Source organism: Pogoniulus pusillus, chromosome Z, assembly GCF_015220805.1.
Source record: "Pogoniulus pusillus isolate bPogPus1 chromosome Z, bPogPus1.pri, whole genome shotgun sequence".
In the NCBI taxonomy this organism is placed as follows: Eukaryota; Metazoa; Chordata; class Aves; order Piciformes; family Lybiidae; genus Pogoniulus; species Pogoniulus pusillus.
Genome location: NC_087309.1, coordinates 100,384,709 through 100,399,963, shown reverse-complemented (window position 1 = coordinate 100,399,963; position 15,255 = coordinate 100,384,709). Strand labels below are relative to the sequence as shown.

The 15,255-nt window shown below is 43.0% G+C and overlaps 1 protein-coding gene across 9 annotated transcripts in view; it reads right to left on the bottom strand.

The window, feature by feature from the left end:
* SEMA6A (semaphorin 6A) overlaps positions 1-14,866 on the bottom strand; it is a 134,131-nt gene extending 119,265 nt beyond the window's left edge. For all 9 annotated transcript variants that reach the window (XM_064140815.1, XM_064140809.1, XM_064140812.1 and 6 more), the window contains exon 1: positions 14,081-14,866. The gene's annotated coding sequence lies outside the window, so the exon portion shown is untranslated. The remainder of the gene's footprint in view (positions 1-14,080) is intronic.
* Between the last annotated feature and the right edge of the window lie 389 nt (positions 14,867-15,255).

Sequence of the window (15,255 nt, the reverse complement as noted above, 5' to 3'; positions counted from 1 at the left end):
TCAGCCTGTGTGGACCTGGAAGGTGTAAGGTGGTGGGTTGGATTCGATGATCTTGAAGGTCTTGTCCAACCAGATTGATTCTGTGATTTCAAGAATACAACAGGAGTGAGAGCAGAATTATTCTGAAACATAAAAAACTCTCTGTGGGGATCTCGATCTGAAGTAAACAATCCTTAAACATGCTAACCCCTATAAGTTCTTTTTGATAAAACTGAAGCACTTGGACTTGTATCACAAAAGGAACTCTTATGTGGCTAAAAAAAACCTACTTACAGAATCTATATTTCACTTATTCCATTATCTGTAACATGACTTGATAACAAAATGAAGCAGGACATGAATGAAATGGTTTAGAAGCACTGGGTTCACATGGGACTGACCTAAGGCAAAATCCACATCCAAATACACACTATTTCTCAAGAAGTTAAACAAAACCATTTGAAAATTGAAAAACAGAATCTCCTTAGATTTGTGGGTCAAATCTAGGCTGCCTTCTGAGTCACTTCTAAACAAAGGAATTACTAGAATGACTATTTCTTTATTCTTCTAAACACTGGGACAATAAACAGCTGTTGCAGTCTATGACTCTGCATATCACAAAAACTTTATATAATTCTAAATTCTGGAGGCTTTTTTAAAATACAAGAATATTTAAATATTCTTTTGCGTTACAGAAAATATACTTAATATAAGCAAGAATAAATGCTAGAACTACTGCCATAGACTATTTAACAGCTTGAAGCAACTTCTACCCTACTATTTGAACAGGGCAGGGAAAATAATATTCTTTAATGGATGCAGAATTGTCAGGATTGGAAGGGACCTCAAAGACCATCCAGTTTCAAACCCCCTGTCATGGGAACTGATACCTCACACTAGATAAGGCTGCTCAAAGCTCCATCCAGCATGGCCTTAAGAACCTCCAGGGATGAGGCTTCCACCACCTCCCTGAGTAACTAGTGTCTCACCACCTTCATGGTAAGAACTTCCTCCTAGCATCCAATCTGAATCTACCCACTTCTAGTTCTGCTCCACTTCCTCTAGTCCTGTCACTACCCAACATCCTAAAATGTCCCTCACTAGCTTTCTTGTAGGCCTCCTTAAGATACTGGAAGGCCACAACAAGGTCTTCTCAAAGCCCCCTCCTCTCCAGACTGAGTAACACAAAATCTCTGCCTTCTCTTTTCTCTAAAGCATCCAACTAATTTGCCTTAACTTCATCTGTGTTTTTAGTCTCCCCTCCCTGTAGAACAAGGGAATACAGTCTCAAGTTGTGCCGGGGTAGGTATAGGCTGGATGTTCGGAGGAAGTTCTTCACAGAGACACTGATTTCCCATTGAAATGGGCTGCCCAGGGAGTTGGTGGAGGCATTGTCCCTTGAGGTCTTCAAGAAAAGACTGGATGAAGCACTTGGTGCCATGGTCTAGTTGACTGGATAGGGCTGGGTAATAGAGTGGACTGGATGATCTTGGAAGTCTCTTCCAACCTGGTTGATTCTATGATTCTATGCAGCAACATCACAGGAGCTGAAAACAGACCAAGCGAATGTTAACCTGGGACACCATTTTGCTAATACCCACAGCCATTGCTCCTGCTCAGGGCAAATTGTATTATTTTGTGTCCAACTGGTTGCACTTTTATAGTTTGATTCTCTTATCTATCCTGTAGGGCTGAGCAAAATGGTGCAGCCATTGAAACTAAACATTATTTTATTTTCTGTAAAAGCGGGTCTGAGACATGAAAGCTGTGAAAGCATCTTGTTAGCAATTCCTTGTGTAGGCAGAGTGTCTCACTTTAATCATATGCATTACGGCCTTCACCCGTTGCTGCAAATTCACTCCTAGAGCTTTTCTGCACATCAGTTTGGCTAACCCACTTTTTAAAGTCTCTGTTTAAGAAAGCTGAAAATTATATTACTTCCTATACTGCAAACAGCAAGAAAACACATACACAGACAAAATCAGTGCCTCTGAGGAGCATGGCTTGTGTCCATCATTTCTAGGTTTTGTTCCTTTTCCCCACTCTCGTTATCATCTGGATGCCTGAAGAGTCTGCACTGAGATTCTGGAACACAAGAGGGCAGGCTGCGTGCAAACGAAAACGCACAGGGCATTTCCGTTCCTTAAATAGCCTGTCAGAAAACCTGAGAAGCATTTCTCAGGTTTACGATTTGAAACAAACAAACAAAAAGCAACCAAGCTCTTCTACTGTTTCTCTAGACAGCCTACTATAGTAACAGATTAACTCCTGCATTTAGAAACTGTGTCAAAAGGTGGAAGGTCTTTTTCTCTTGAAATCTGTAGCTTCTAAAGCCAGCACATAACAAGAAGAAAAGTTACCTGTCCTCTTTCCAGGTTTTCACATGCAATCTAAAGAAAATGCAGTGGATTTCCTCTTGGTATGTTCCATCCATTGAAGTCTTTAAGGCCCTCCCCCCAACAAATGTATTTTGGTAAATGTGTTGTGTTTGTTCTTATGCAACTGTGTTTTTTAAATGGGGGTAGTTGTTGAAGCAGGCTGTCATATGATAGTTGTCTAGAAGCAGGCAACACAGCTGCAAAGTAGCACCCCAGCCCCCTTACTAACGCATTCCCTGCTGGTTTACTGTTCAAAAATTTCCAGTACTAGACTCGCTGAAGATGAAATATCAATTCAATGTCTAGATGCCTTTACAGTACAATGCCTGATATTGTTTATGAGTTAATATCCTCCAGAATTTTCACATTTCAGCAATTAGTAGGTCTACTGAAGTCAGCAAGGTTTATGTCACTAATATGACTGAGTCAGAGGTTATCTTTACTAGACAAATCTCGTCTGGTGAAATAAATATGGACATGCAATCTAAAGCAAAACTTTGCCCTCATTTTTCTGTTTGATGTTAGCAGATCAAAAAGTTAGATCCTGCTAACCCATATTTTTGTGCCTCAGCCTAGCTCCTCTGCACTTATCTACATGAGTAGTGTAATTGATTCTGATGACATATTCACACCATCTAAAGCAACTAATTAGAATACAGCTTTACAGCTGGGAATCCAGGTATTGGATCTTTGGAGCCTGGCACAACAGAGATCAGGATTAGGCCTTATTAAAAAACAACAGTGTAAGCATCTGTATAAGTGCTGCAGGTTTTTAAAAGCTTATAAGTTTTTTAAGTTCTTTCACATTTCAAACTAAACCAGATAAATGATCATTTATTTTAAAAAGTCGGCAGAACTGATTTGCTATTCAAAGTAAACTAATGCAAGCACTCTTACAGACCCTTTCTCCTGGTTCTTATAGACCTCTTCCACCCTTCTGCAGCACATCACTTGCTTTTAGTAACAGAGACAGGAAAGACACAGCTGAATTTTCTCTCATTTGAGATGGGTGCTATTTGGGTTTGGGTTTTGTTTGTTTGTTGGATTTTTTTGCAAATGATGCTACCTCCAAGATTTCATCTATGAGAGACCTTATGACAGACACTGATGAACACAAACAATTGGTCAGATATGTAAGTGGCACACTGGAATGTAATTAGAATATGTATGGCACAGAACTTAACTCTATTCTACACTTTGTGGTTTACTTTTGAAGTTCTTCTCTAACAGGTAGTTTAACACATGTATGTGATACTCTAAGAAAAGTGTTCTGACAAACCGAAACTGCATTATTCTCCCAGTCAGCCAGTCATCAGCCTTCACCTCACACCGTTAGGTAATTAGTTCCACAATGGCCAAATCTGCCTTTTGGACTATACATGCTGTTGAACAAGAACAGGACCATTAGCTTTGGTCTGGTGCTGTCAGCAGTGATTTGGTTTTGTGTGTATGCGGTTTGGGTTTTGGCCTTTTTTTTTTTTTTTTTTTTTTTTTTAATCTTGGGAAAGGAAGTGATCTGGCAGTATCTCTAGGTTTTATGCTTAGAACAGGATAAAGCAAAAAAGACGACACCACCCTAATATACATGTCTCGTGACGGAATTAATCAGTGTATCTGAACATGCTGAACTTTCCCACAACAGAATTAAAAGGAAACACCTTGCGGATAATAATAAAAAAGTGTAGCAACTCATGCAACTGGACCTTCCTCTTCCCATAACACCTCTTTAAGTATTCAGTTCTTAATTTCTTTTTAAAGAAAAACAAATTCCTGATCAAATTCAAGAGTAAGTGCACTAAGTGGAAAAAAAAAGGCATCTCAAAGAATCACGAGAAAGAAGTTAGTCTTCTTACCTCTTTGTGAAACCTGAAAAGCCTCTCCTCTTTCATTGCTTTCCAAGAACAACAACAAAAAAAACCAAAAAAACAAACACAATGCATTTACATAAAATAAATTGCTGCATAGACACAGTTCTCAAAAAAAAAAAAAAAAAAAAAAAAAAAAAAAAAGACATACACACCTCACTAGAACAGGCTACAGCAAATCAGAAAAATTAACTGTGACCATTTCCATCTAAAATGGCATGGATAAGTAATTTGTAATTGCAAAAGCTATGCATTTGTAATTAGTAAGTACAAATAATTCATAAGTGAGTTGAACATTATTAGAAGTTTATACACACTGCACCCAATTTCATAAAGAAAACTAAATTGAAAAGCTGATATTAATATATGATGGCCTTCTTTCATCAGAGAGCTATGATGAAAAGCCAGTACTAAAAACACTATGACCTAAAGTTCAAGATTGCAGTTTAAATGGCGGTGATCCTCTCTACATAATAAAAAAGGGCATTTTGAGTCAAACATCAGTTTGCATTGAGCCACGCTCATGGTGTGAACTCAAGAAAGATAATCCCACGGGACTCAGCTTCTGCTTTGCCATCAGGCGACAAACACTGGACTGTACCCTGCATACAGAGCAAGTAGCAGAAAAGGAGCTCCTGATGGCACAAAGGCATCCCATTCTATCTCTTCCCTTGCTCTGGTGTTTTGGTACAGGATGCAGTAGTATCCGGCTGGCTCACGCTGACTGCAACCACAGCATGTCCCGCACAGACCCAGGCACAGGAGCCAGGGCTCTGGCCAACCCTCTGTCGCTCCTTGCCATGCAGCTGCTCCAAAGCACTAGTGGGCAGGGATGTACTCTGCCTACACCCGGGACCAGCTGCAAGCACCAGGAAAGTCTGAGAAAGAACGCGGGATGACCTTCCTCTCTTTCAGGTCCCTTTGTGAGCAAGCACTTCAAGCAAGCCTTTAGCCTTAGAAGAATATTTAAGCAGCAAGATGATATTCAACACATGCACGATTTGCAAAGGAAACAGTGTAACATTGCTAAAAAGACACAAATATAACAATTACTTTACCAGAATTTACTATTTTTTTCCTTGACAATATTAGTACATTTGATGCTAAAATTAAGCTACTTGTGGATGCAGAACTTTTATGACCAACCATAAATAAACTGAAATAACTATACTGAATTATAAATGCAGTAAAGGCTTCTTACTGAGCAAGAAGAAACTCTTTACTCTCCAACAAGAACTTGGCTTTCTACACTGACAATACATCCACCAATCACTCAATCACTAATTAATGTTAGAGAAAATACAAATTTATGTTATAGAGCTGCAGAGTGATTCTGTATCTAATCTGAAACTACATGGAGTACAATAAATTCTAAGAACAAAAACACAACTGAATTTGTACATCTACAGCTCTTGACCTATGATATTTTTCCACTGTAACAACTGCCTTATGCAATCACCATCTCCCTTCCAAAAGGAACTATAAAATGACCAGAACATGTAATTTTGTTCTGTCAAGGTGTCAATCTCCTTGATACAGGCACATTGTGAGTTTAACAGGAAAAAAGCTGGGATTCATTTAATGCAAAATATGCATATACAACAGAGTAAAAGCCAGACTATAAAACTGAAATGGAGTATAAAGTGACAAATACAGATTTTCTTTGCATTTACCAGTAAACAAAACTTTGTCATCTTTAAAATTCATGTGGAATTTCTGGACTTCAGTTGGTTCAGTTCGTAGAACTCCTCAGGGTGGATTACAAGCAACAGGCACATGTTCTCAATCTGCTTGTTGATCTCACTTGAAAAACTGACAAGATTGGGAAGTCCCAAACTGATGCTTTAAAACTCATCTCAAAATGCAACCTAACTATCTGAAAGTAAAAACGTGGCTAATTTTCCAGATTAGTTCCAATTATGCTGAATTCTTTAATCTAAATTGCTCAGCTTTTAACATGATTCTTTGCTTGATGTGAATATTCAAAACTTTTTTTTTTTTTTTTGACAGAAGATATGTATCAAGCTCATATGTGAAGGAATGAAATTGCTTTATCTGAACTGGAGGGAAACCACTTAATTCTGGAGATATTGTGATATAAGTGTAAAAGAAATGGGATTTAAATATCTCCTAAAACATATGCCTTACTCCTGTTCACACAGAAGTAATGAAATTGTTTTTCTCAAAAGAAAAAGGAGATCATGACTTGCTCAGTGAAAGATATTTGTGCATAATTTTCTGTCAAGCATAACTCACACAAAAAAATCAGCATTACATTGGCAAGTTAGTCTTCCAACTACTTTACCATTTCTCTCATTTTTTAAAATAAAAGCTATTTCTGACTACTCACAGCTCCACATTTCTGAAAGTATGTATGTTTTAATGCTATATTTGTGAAGAGATATTGAAACACTAAAAATACTGCCAATGTTAGCACTGTGTCTGAAAAGAAGTTCATTTCCCCTTTTCTACTTTGTAATTCAAGCTGTTCTGCAGCTAACAAAAGAGTACTTATTGTCATTTTATTAAATTTAAGGTAACAATAAACATTAACTCAGTCTCAAACATGATGTCATGCTGTATGTAGATAGGTTAAAAGAGAGCATAAAACAAATTACCTGAATTGCTTAGGAAACCCTAAATGCCGTAATTTACTCAACCATTTATCAGCAGAACTAATGAAGGGCCTTTTTTGCTCTTGCAATGGATTAGTTCTCTGAAGTGCACAATTTTACCAGCAAGACAAAACAAAAAGCAAATCTTGGGAGTAAGTATCAGCTGGACGTTCACATAACAAGGCCCAGAGAGACATATGCAGAAGTTTCCTCTTTTAATCCAACTCTAAATAACGTTGGATGCTGTTCTCTGTTCCTCCAGAGCTCTTCTGCTGCCAAAATAACTGCAACGCTTGCAAGTCCGAGTATATCTCAAGCCTTTCCCAAGGCACCCCAACACTATCTGAGGCACTGAAACTATGGCAACCGAATAAGCAAGCAGCTTCCATGATTAATAGATGAAGATCCCAGCGACAGTGCCTAGCTAGGCCATAATTCAGGAATGTAGGAGGAATTAGCATAGAATCCATCTCAATCTACTAATAAAAAGTAGATTTCGAAAGGTGCCAACAAAGCAGCAATTTCTTTCTGCTAAAGAAAATAAAAAGAAAGAAAAATTATTATAAAGCTACAAACTGTTCAAATTCTCATTAACGTTTCAATGAATGGCTGCATTGAGTGCAAGTAATGGACAAATGTTCATGAACAATGGAGAAGGAACCAACATAGCAGATTTCATGTCTGACTATCAAAGTCATACATAAGGATACTCAATATAGAGAACATCCTAGCAAAGCTGAGTAGACAGAGATAAGGAAGTAGAAAAAATGTTTATTGTAGACAGGAATATATTTGGACACAGTTTTCCCCATTGTGTTGGGGATTCATATGAGACAGTACTCTTTCTTGCTGCTGAACTGGAACACCTGATCATATCTGTTATATACTCTACACGTTTTCATTACTAGAAGGCCCTGTGAGTGGGTCAGGGTCACTGCAAAATTGATTAGAGTTAGGAATTCCTTTTCCTTAAAAATTATCAAACTTCCACTATTATCTCCAGTAAAAATTGTAGCATTATAGTCCTCATCTACTAGATGGTCTCAGACTAAGGTGAAAAGGTATAATAAAAATACAATCCTTTCAATTTTTATAACCATCAAGTTTTAACTTATAGCAACTGGTCAGAGAGATCACAAAAGCAAATGAATGCTTTTTTGGCCCATATCACACAAAGGGTATAATCCTACAATCAAGGCACGGTTTTAATTTGGGACGGTAAGGGAGAAGGAGCCAAAGACTTTCCATACTGAAGACAACGCCCATGCTGATGTTGTTGCATGATGTGCTGCAACACTGTGCATCTGGCCACAAAAACTCTTACTTCAGCACTGCATGAACATCATAGAACTGCATTTCTACCAAACATTTTTTGGAAGCAGTTTCGTCAGTAGCTAAAAAAAAAAAAAAATCACCAAAAAAATGTAATAGGATAGTCCATGACATGTGAATTTCAAGGATCTAGTACAATTACTCAATATAGCAATGCCAATTATGAAGTATACTTTTAAAGAAAGAGTCATCAACTAAGGTAGTGAATTACCATATGTCTTCACTCTAGAGATACAGCAACTGGCAGTTCTGTTAATAGCTGGTTTATCTACTTTGTTTTACATCTCTATTTCAGTCACTAATGAAACATTTTAGGGCTTGAGGAAAAAATCCTTTCATAAAAAAAGGACTCTGGTCACATATACTGTAATACATCCCTTCTGGCTAAAAAATAGTTACAGTTCTATACTACATAACACTTCACAGAGGTTTTGCAGCAAATCACAGGATAAATCACAGTGGGGGTTTGTTATCTTCTTTCTTTTTTGAAAGGTTTTGTTTTGTTTTTTATAAAACTTTTTTCTTTTCCTTTGTTTTTTTTCTTTTTAATGAAAATATAGTTGGATCTAAGCTTTAGCCTTCAGAGGCCATAAGTCTGGCATCCCCATTAATGTTCACCTGTTCTATAAAAGCTGAGAATATGATTATTCTAGAGGGTCAGAACACAGATTTTGCATCCCCTTGCCTATTTCCAGTGGCCCCACTATAAATTATTACCAGCCTTTATAAGTTTGAAGCCACACAAACTGAAAATATTTCTATGCCTGTCTTTCAATGAACGCTTTCTAATACCTCCAAAACAACCTTATGTTGTAGGTGCAAATCTTTTCTTCCCTTAGTTCCTACAGTACGTGTAATTTTGAATCCTTTCACATCTTCTAGCTGCTAAAATGGGATAGGCATATATGCAGCTTGGGAACTCCAGAAAACGTGGGACATGCAATATGTATAATTACAGCACAGTAGGTGGCACTCTTCCCTTTAAAAGAATGCCTTGAAGCTGTGCTACCATACTTGCCATGTTGTAACCAAGACACAAAGCCATGCACACTTAAAGATCTAACACTATAAAAACGTGAACATTCACTTATTTCCAAGGTCACAGGTAATGGTTTAGTTGTCTCACAAGCAGCAGATGAAGACATGTAAAATCCTGTACGATAGGTTTGTATTGAGTTGGTGAAGTCATCTTCTGCTTTCACACGTCCTATGCACATCCACACTGTTCCTTACTGAAGAAATCAGTGTGATGGAACAAAAATAAAAATGTTCCTACAGAGACATGTCAGGCTGAGGCCCAAGCACTGCCCTTGATGCTCGCTTTTTCTTTTGAACATCATTCATGGTTGCTGTATGCTGTTCATCGGCAGCTAGACTCTATGCTACTACTGATTGTATTTAACCACCAAAATAATCTCTGTGCATACCTTGTCCACCAGAGAGTAATCCTGATAAAAAGAATTGATGAGCATAAAATGCACAAATGGTCATCAATAAAAAACTACTGCTTATTCCTCTTTTCTTCTCCCTTGGTAAGACAAAGCTTGTCACAATTTGCCAGACATGCCTTGCTCCACAACATGCAGACCTTGGTCTGACTTAACACTGAAGGTCAGTGCAGCATGAATGTACTCTCATCATAGCTTCAGATCCCCAACAAGTTTTTCGAACTGGGGTTTAAACATGAAAACAAAGAAACAAATCCCTATCTGAGTAATATTTCAGCATCTGCCTTTACTCTCCAACAAACTACTCAGAAAAGCAAGGCGTCGCTGGGTGAACAAAGCTTACTTGGGTGAATGAGAATGGGTAGGATAAGCGCTGAAGATCTACTTTGTCAGTAAATGAATTGTAGTAGAAGGTACAACACTGTAGCGTCAGTGTTGAATTATGATAGTGAAAACTTTTGGTTTAGCATGGTTCAACTTTTCTCAAGCATAGGCTGCACCTAATGTAGTTCAACCTTATTTTCCAGGACGTATCCAGTTGTTGTTTTCAACACTTTGCTACAGTGCACAGGAATCAGGTTCCATACACAAAACGTTTGTTTGTGTAGTGTAACAATGTGTTCTTGCAAACAAGTTGGATGCAAGGCATGTATTAGCTTAGGTCAATTTAACTCTAAAACATTTTATCTCCCCCCTGCTATAAACCATGTGAACTCCTTTCATATGTATTTATGTATGGCTCTTCAAAACAAGATGACAAATTTCCCCTTCCCTTCACAAAGCATGCACAAGCAAGTTCACAATCACCTACTTCCTTTATAATGCAAACAGTTTCAGCCTGGATTTATCACAGGTCATTAATTTGATCTCTCTCCTTTTCTTTCTTCTTCTTCTTCTTTTTTTTTTTTTTTAATCTCATTGAAGGCAACTCCTCATCCTCAGCCTGACCTACATCGTTCTTCAGTCTTTAATAAGGCTGATCCTCTACTTTCAAACATTAAGAGAGGATCCACACTAACATTCACTTTTACCTTCAACTAGCTGGTTGTGCTTCCCATAGATGTTAGTGTCCAATTATTTTTTGCCTCAAGTAGCATGAGTTCAGCAGATAATGTGATCTAGCCATTAAGTAAGAATTTACAGTTTTAGTGCTGAGAATGCATAGAACATCTGTGACCATATGATTCATCTTCCCTGAAAGTATTCGCCCATGCTTCGAGCATCTGATTCCTACTACGTGAAAAGCAAATGTTGCAACTATACTTTATACTGTATTATGTGCTATTTTAAAATTAATTTAGAATTCAAAAACAAACCTGAATTGGGCATCTACTACTGAACTGAACTTTCATGAGAGCCAGCAATTTTCTCCACTGAAGGGTGGTAGAGAACAGAGATCAGCGTTTCATGCACAGGAAATAGTTCAGCTCAAAGAGAGTTTGTAAATATTCTCTTTGTCTTACACTTTATGGAATCTACCATATTAAAAATGGGCTTCTTTTAGATAAAACTATACCCTAGACAGTGAAATGCCTTGGCAACTATACTTTTGCAAGAGTGACAAACCTTTCTGATCTTACTAAAGCTAGGATTTGCTTTCCACCATGTGTGAGGCAATTCCATGAAGAAAGGTGTTTGCTGGAGTAGACCCAAGTTTCCTTACCATGTACTACACTAGTCTCACTAAAATCAAACCAACCAACACCTTCCAAAACAAACCAAAACAAAACAAAAAAAAACTCACAAGTTAACCAGAGGAAGATCATTTTGCTTCTCTGGTCTGAAAACAAATGTCGGAGGAAGTCCTGAACATGAGAACAGCAGCACAAATCTTACTGAGGGAAATACCATAGACCCCTCAAACCCTCTGTGAATCCGTGCTTAGAAGAGTCTGACTGCTGTACTTTCTCACCGTGATGCCAAAAAGGATTTACCTGCCAAGTAAAGATTACTTGGATGAGAATGGCTCACTGGATGACACTTAATGAAAACCAAAAGCAAGTCACTGCACTAATTTTTGTAAAGACAGCAAGCAAATAGTAGCTACTAATATAGTAGCCCCTATCTACTATCTTAGAGATTACTTTAATACCATTGGTGGATGATACGAAACACAAGTTAGCAGAATCTCTGCCAAATAATAAGCCACCTCAAGCAGCCCTGTGACAGAAAACGGCTGTAGACATTGAACTTCTCGGTACTTGTAACACCTGCAAGCTGTGTGTGCTCCTTTGGAAAATTAAGCATTCACCTTGCAGAGACAGGAATGAGCGTCTTGCACAATGTATTACGGGGCAGACTACAACCTTCAATTGTGCCATTTTACCAGTTAAACAATTTTCCGTCCACAGCAGCTTAGAGATATTCGCCACACGCGCACTTGGCACAAGCGCACATGTTTACAAACTTTAAAAGCTGCAATTACCTCGGGAGAGGAAATTTCCCTCCGAAGGAGCGGTCACGATTAGAAAGACGGGGCTATCTGCCCAGGAAAAACCCAGCATTTACCGCCTTGCAACTCACCCTGGGAAGAGCCAGGCAGGAGGAGCGGCGGACAGGACACCATCTCCGCTCCAGATAACCGCGCTGCAGCGCAGCTGCGCTTCCCCCGCCAGATCCCCACCCGCACCCCCGGGAGCCACCCCCGGGAAACGCCTCCCTCGGGCAGGAAAGAATGGGCGGTGGGACGGCCGAGCCCTCGCAAGGAGCAGGTACTTTCTCCACGCGTGATGGAACCCAAACTTTTTGCCGCCCTTTACAGTGGCGGGGCAGTGCTGACCTCAAGCCAGCCCTTGAGGCTGGCTGATGCGCCACCGCCCTATCTGCGCCTCGGCTTCGCGTCCCCAACGCACCTCTGGCAAAAGCAGAGCCCGGTGGGAGAAAACACTCGCGGGCTCCAACTCACGTGGAGCAGCAACCACGACTCCTAAAGCACCTTTCCCTCAGCCAAGAGCCTTCCCTGCCCGTGCAGGCAGGAGTACCTGTGCCTAGGGAGAAATTCCTTCCCTTCTCAGCATCCCGTCCCTACCACAGCATCAGAGGCACGAAGACGCCCCCGTTACGGGCCCCCGCCCGGCTTCCCTGCGCCCCGCCGCCAGGCCCAGGGCTCCGCGGCGCCGCGCCGCCAGCCCTCAGCGCCTCAGGGAGGGCTGGCCGAACAGCAACTCCTTTGTGCCGTCCGGCTCTGTTATTCCCCCTTAGAAAAACTTTCTGTTTTCCGCCGATTTCGCCTGTCTCTCCAGGGGCCGGAGGACAGGGGCTTCAGGAGCAGCAGGGTGGGGGCGCAGGCGTAGGGGGCAGGAGCTAGACTGCCCCGCGATTCTCCCCGCCCGACAGGCCCCTCAAAGGGGTCTCGTCTTCCCCGGGCTAGGCGCCGGAGACCAGCCCGCCGGCCTGAGCTCACCATGCAGGGAGAAGCCACCGGCCCGCGGGAGAGAGACTGACAACGCCTGGCAGAAATGGGCGGGGAGCAGCCTTAAGAGAGCCACCTTTCTCCCCGGGCTGCGGGAGTGCAGCCGGCAGCCCCCCCCGCCTCCGGGGCCGAGCGGAGAGGAAGGTGGCCACTGTCAGCAAGGAGGGAAGCCCGCGGCCCTAGCCCACGATCGCGAACAAAGCCCGCGTTAGCGCCGGGGGGCTGCGCCGCGAAGTAAGTTTCATCGGTACCTGGCCCTTTTCCCCAAAATGCAACCCCAACCTTGGGGGGAAAAAAAATCACAACCCGACTACCCCGCGTGGAAGCGCGTAGACCGAGGGGTTACGCCTCTGCATTCAGCGCCCACATTGTCCCCACAACAAAGACGCCAAAACATCCCCCCACCCTCCCAGTTCCTGACCCAGCTTCACACGATGCCGAGCGGCCCTAGAGTGAGCGGGCACCAGCTTTACACTCAACGGCCGCGTCCCGCGGCCGCCCAACTCCCGGCGGCGCCGGGGAGGGCGCGACCCCCTTAATGCTGCCAGCCCGCTGCAAGCGGGGCTCGGGGCTGGGGGGCGGAGAGGAGCCGCAGCACCGCGCATGCAAACCGTGCCAAGGGACTAAGGAGGAAAACTAACACATGAAGCAATTCTGTTTGTGTGTGGTGGTGAAACAAAAACAAAACCCCACAAAAACCAACGGCAAATACAAACAAAAAACCCCAACAAACCAACCCAAAACAACAACAACAACGACAAAAAAACCTCAATCAGAACAAGAAATAAAAACAACCCATAAACCCAAAACAACAAAAATCCAAGCCAGGAAATGCCTGGAAAGGGGCAACAGCAAGCGCACTGTGCGCACTTGCAGGCGGCTCTTCTTCTCTTCCCCAGGCGCTGCAAACGCCGTCGAGACAGAGCAGCATCCAGCCTTAAACCACACACCATCCTCGCTCCTCCCGAGCTTGCCGGGGCGACCCGGGAGCCTTCCTTTTCAAGCAACCCCAAAACATTAGGTAGGGGATACGGGTGGGGGAGTACTGTACCTTTTCGGTGCATGTATCTAGGCAGCTAGAGGACAGAACTAGCTGATGTAGTGTCCCATTTAGTAATCCATTTAAGGGGATCTCTCTGGGAAACTGGAGCCAATCTCTCCTTTGCAATCCTTTGTCATTACTACATGTGTGCTTCCTGGGGATGGAATATTTAATATTTCTACTTTCTAAATTGCAAATGCAATTTGTTCACTTCCAATGATGGGCGAAAAGAAGGAAGGGCACAGGGAATTAAAAAAAAAAAAAAAAAGGGGGGGGGGGTGTGGAAGAAAAAATAGGAAAAAAAATGAAGGCGTAAGCAACTCCTTTCCAGACTCAAATTCCACTACGGTTCCACTCCAGTAAAGTCCCCTTCAGTCGCGCCTCGGGAAGTAAGTCATTTCGGGGTCTCTTCCTGCTCCCTCTCTACCAAAAGTGCTCCCGGTGTGACGGCTGCTTCAGGAAAACTCCTAGTCTGGAGGCACTCGTCGTGCCACGGCAGGAAGGCGCAGTCGTTCCTCGCCCCGAGCTGCCAGGCATTGGACTGTGCGCGGCAAGGACTCGGGAGCCGCTGTCCCCCGCTGCCTGCCGCTGCCTGCGGTTGCCCTACCTCCCTACCTCCCCTCCGCGCCCGCCTCCCGGCCCCTGGGACGCGGCTCCGCCGGCGGAGGCGGAGACAAAGCCTGGACTGAACTCAGGCGGGCGGACGGGCGCGCCCCGCGCCCCGCCTCTCTTCTCGCACCGCGCGCCACGACGGGCGGGGCACGTGCCTGGGAGGGGGCGGGGCTACTGGGCGAGGGGTGGGGTCTCGGCGCCTCACAGAGAGGGGGGTGTTGCCGAGTCCCGGGCGGAGGGGATGGCAGAGGCAGCTTTGGGTTGCTGCGTGCCGGGGTTGGTGTGTATGTAGTGCCGGGGGGAGTGGTTCGTTCTTCCTTCCAGCGCTCTCTACCGGCGATGCTGCTGACGACGACACCGCCCCTCCGGCGCGGAGCTCATGATGAGTGTTACCGGGCTTATGTCGGGCAGGTGCAAGAGGGAGGGACCCGCTGCCACCGGCCTCTGTCCCCGTCGCCGCGCAGCTGCCCTTGCCTCCAGCCATCACGGTTGTTTCCGCGCCCGCGGGTCGTGGAGGGGCGGCGGATGATGCGGAGGGGCCCACGGGCGGCCAGCGTAGCCTTGACCGCCGG